The sequence below is a fragment of the Mercenaria mercenaria genome, unplaced genomic scaffold (assembly GCF_021730395.1).
Source record: "Mercenaria mercenaria strain notata unplaced genomic scaffold, MADL_Memer_1 contig_3739, whole genome shotgun sequence".
Taxonomy (NCBI): Eukaryota; Metazoa; Mollusca; class Bivalvia; order Venerida; family Veneridae; genus Mercenaria; species Mercenaria mercenaria.
Genome location: NW_026461907.1, coordinates 55793 through 60864, shown reverse-complemented (window position 1 = coordinate 60864; position 5072 = coordinate 55793).

Sequence of the window (5072 nt, the reverse complement as noted above, 5' to 3'; positions counted from 1 at the left end):
GTGGCCTGACATGAATTCCCCAAGAATTAGCATAATACGATAACAAACACAGTATTTTCAAATATTAACTCGGGCGTTTTAATTTTGAGTTGACCCCTAGTTTGTTGCGCTACGGACGCCGCCATATTGGAAAGTCGACGTAACGTCATACAGCATTACGGCCTATGGGGAAAAAAGAAAAATCCAAGATTATATCTTTAAAATACACTTTATTGAAAAAATGAAAAAAAGGTCTAGAGATATTGATGTATGGTATATAAATGTGTTTTTTTGGACGATTTTATCGATACTGATAATTCAGAAACGAGGTAAACGTAATAGGTGGAACAGACTTTAGTTTAGCTGACCCTACATTCGGCCCTGGAAAGGGCATTAATCATTCGTTAGGGGTAAACAAATTAAGTCTTCTTCTTGAGGGTGCACCTAACTATGTTCATGTGAAATTTCCCTGTTGTAATGAAGGAGATGAAAGAGAAAATGGCGAAAACCTCTAAAAGCGTCCGTCTGGTGGCCCCTGACCAGTATAGGGTCGCAGAAAAGCTCTATATTGCTTATGTTAATTGTTTCACAAAGCGACAGTAAATAAAACTTACCTTTACCTTTCCGTTGATCTACGTGGTATATTCCACCAACGCCCTGTAAAACCAGAAAATAAAATATAACCAGTACTGGATATGTGATAAGATATCTATTATATCTATTACTATACTTTTTGTATAGATCTATCAGGTAGAAACCTAAAATTTGGTAAGACATATCAAAAACGCCGAAAAATTAACACTTAGCGATACCGCGTATGTTCCAATCTTATTGTTACAATATTTAGTAACACACTGGTTTTACCATATCTAAAAATACAACACTGTGACTAAAAATGGTGCACCAGTGATATAGGAGAGAGGCAATCTGATTGAAGTATACTTAATCTTCTAAACGAAGATCTGATAACGACCCATTCACATATGTCTTCTGTATATTTTGGATTTCCAGTACTGAGTGTCAACCACGAAATCTTGCACTTACGTCAACCACGCGTTCTTATCCCGCCTACTGTATATGCCCCGCCTTTTACGCTTTATTATACGACACATCACCAACAAAATATATTATGCGGATTTTGAAATGATATAATGCCACTAGTATAAATATGAAATGCAAATATAATAATAATAACTTTGTGTTATAACTTAGATATATATTTATTGTATGTTTATAATGATTTTACGTTGATTTGTACTCTAGGTATGATTAGGCCGAAGAGCTATATTTTTCTTTAATTAGGCCTCTAGTAACATGCTCAAAAAAGGAGGTAGGTCGAATTATTTTTCTTAAAGTTTTGGTTTACAATGGAGACTTTTCGGATATTTTTATGTCAAAATATTAATGAAAATAAGGGAGTTATGCCTTGAGAGCAACAGTAAGTTGATTTCTAGCATTACTGACCATGTTTAAATCAAAGAAAGTGCAGTTTTGCAAATAAAAAAAAATGTTGAAAAAATATGTGCCAGGCCATAAACAGTTTAGGATCAGACCAAAAATTTAGGGTTGGTCGGGATAATGGAAACAAACATTTTTTACGCCTTACTGTACCAGATATGGTCTGTAATTTTGAATATAAAATGTTCTGTTATTTATTTTTAAATTATATGCATTCGAAAAGTAATTGTTTATTGTTTAGATATGATTTGACACTATCCAAAATTATATTAATATGTAACTATATATCGTAAGTGGTATGATGTGTTAATACAAGTCTTTACACATTATGTTTTAGAAAACAATGAGTTAGTTTACGGTGATTTTAAATCTTTTTGTAATAATAACTACCACGACATTGTGCGTTTTTTTTCTGGATAGGCCGCTGTATTTATGTAATAACCTTAATCTGCAAAACACTTTTATAGAAATGTTTTTTTCAACTTCGTTGTGATATCGTTTAACCGTAGGACGGGGTTTTTCCACAGATTGTGAACATAATAGGATAAGATAAGCACTTTGCACACCAATACGTTGTTTGAAAAGTTTCAATATTTGCTTAAAATGACTCTGATTTGCTTGTAATACTCAATTTTGTTTCCTTTTTACAAGTATCGCTATTACTATATTAGATAGGTCCGTTTGCGTTGAAAATCTATTTTGGAAGATGGTAAAAAACATTGAAAATTCGTTGAATCATCATTCACACTGCTACAACTACTGATTACGAATTCAGTTTAAGCCCAGCCCAAATTATGATTAAGTTGTTCGTGAACAACAAAGAATAGAATATTTTTTACTTATCCATGGACATGTAACGTTTTATGGCTAATGTTAAATTTTTGTAATGTATAGAATTTCGGGCTTTACTGTAAAGCCATTACCATCAGAGTTAACCATGGATTTCGAAACAAATACTAGTCTAAATTAATGAATGACACTTGAAAACAACAATAATAATAATAATAATAAAAACAATAGTGTTCAAACATCCCATAGGTGAACAAAATATTTTTACACAAATGTTAAAGCTTTCTCTGGACATTGTACACTTTAACAGTAATAACTTTACTCTACAGATTTTCCATATATGTCAACCACGGATTCCGAAATAATAATAATAAAAAACCCTTTTGTCCAAATAACAGTGTATAACATATGAAAATGCAGTAAACTGTTGTTTGTTTACACCCACAGTAAATAGGTAAATAGTTAAACAGAATATTTTTAACTGACGAAGTAACTTTAAAATTTTACTTTGCTTTATTCCTACTTCCTTCATCGTCCGCCACGGAAGCCGAAATCAAATTTTAGTTCCGGTGATTAAAGACTGAAAAATCAGTGTCATCAGTATTTGCTTGCGGCTGGAAATAGTCGTTTAGGAGGTTATGTAAAGCATTTTCCCTCAGCATCTACCACGTATTCCAATGTACAACTATTACAAAATTTTTAAAAGTAAAATGTATGAAAGTACAGTTGTTTACTTTGAGCCCATCGTTAAAAAAGTCAAGAAAATGTATTTACACCAACGTTGTAACATTTATCTGGACAGTGTAAAATTTCACTATGCTGTATAGCTAAGTACTTCGGTCAGCTTCAACTCTTTCGTCAGCGTCAACCACGAATTCCGAAAACAAACGGGCCAAATTAAAGAATGACGCATGAGAATAAATAATACTGTGCAAATATCCCATAGTTTAACAGAATAGTTTGGCAATAATGTAAAAGCTTATCTCTGGACACTGTACACTTTTATCTTACTGTAAGGCATTTTCCATAAATGTCAACCACGGATTCCGAAATGAAAAACTATAGTCCAAATTACAGTGTAAAACAGATGAAAATACAGTTGTTTTCTATGACCCCATCATTGATAGGTAAATAAAATACATTACAATAGCGTTATAACATTTATCATGACAGTGCAAAATTTTAACTGTGCTGTACATGTACTTCCGTCAGTGTCATCCACGAATTCCGAAAACAAATTATAGTCCATGTTAAATGATGGCATAAGCAAAAAGCAGTGTGCAAACATCCCATAGGTGAACAAAATATTTTTGCACAAATGTTTAAGTTTACCTCTCAACACTGTACACTTTACTTTATTGTACAGTTTCGTAAAATGTCAACCACGGATTCCGAAATAAAAAAAAAAAACAAGAGCACCGCCGTGCGGGTGCTGACACTCATCCGATTTTTTTTTTGTATAATAGAACTATTGTCATGCCCATGGTTTTCTAAGTCTAAAAAGGGCCATCATTCTTGCAAAAAGCAGGATAGAGTTATGTTTCTTGATGTACAGCGTCCGCTTATGATTGTGAGAAACTGTTGCAAGTTTTAAAGCAATAGCTTTGATAGTTTAGGAGAAAAGCTGACTTAACAATAATTATTACAACAAGCAGGATAGAGTTATGTTTCTTGATATACAGGGTCTGCTTATGACGGTGAACAAGTGTTGCAAGTTTCAAAGCAATAGCTTTGATAGTTTAAGAGAAAAAGTTGACCTAAACATAAAACTTAACCAAGAAATCTGATATTTTCTAAGTACAAAAGGGGCGACAAATCTTGCAAAAAGCAGTATGGAGTTACGTTTCTTGCTGTACAGGGTCAGCTTATGATGGTGAACAAGTGTTGCAAATTTAAAGCATCAGCTGTGATAGTTTAGGAGAAAAGCTGACTTAAACATAAAACTTTACCAGGCAACGCCGACGCCGATCAAGTGATGACAATAACTCATCATTTTTTTTCTTCGAAAAATCAGATGAGCTAAATTGAGTCCAAATTACCAAATTACACTGTAAAATATTTGAAAATAAACTTGTTTGCTTAAACCCACCGTAAATAGTTAAACAGTATAGCTTTTACAAGGACTATGTAACTTATTCTTGGTTAATACTTATTTTTTTTTTTTTTGCTGTATTGATACTTCCGTCAGCCACGTAATCCGAAATCAACTTCTAGTCGTAATTAAATAGTAAAACATGCAAAAAATGTTTGCAAAAAAGGCCATCGTAACTAGGTCTATAGAATACCTTTACACAAATAAAAGCTTATTTCTGGAAAGTGTACAATTTTGCCCTAATGTAAAGCTAGAGCTAGATCAGTAAGTGTCAACCACGGATTCAGAAACCAAAGTATAGCCTAAATGCATTGGTATTTTAACATATGAAAATATAGATTCTGTTAACGCTCAACCGCAGTTTGGTAATAAAACACTTCTGACACTCACGTATTAATTTTCCTTAGAAAATGTTCAATCTGACTTCACTGTAAAGTATTTTTCGTCTGCACCAGCCACGTATTCCTATGTAAATCAAATGTTTTATTATTTTTTAAAAGAGTAAAATATATGAAAATACCATTAATTCCTATGACCTCATAGTAAAAAGATAAACAGAATACTTTGACACTTACATTTTAACTTTTATCCGGACAGAGTAAAATTTCACTTTGCTGTACACCTACTTCCGTCAGCGTCAACCATGAATTCCGAAAACAAACTCTAGTCAAAATTAAAGAATGATGCATGAAAAACAAAAACCAACAACAACAATGCGTGCAAACATCCCATAGGTGAACAAAATAGCTTTACA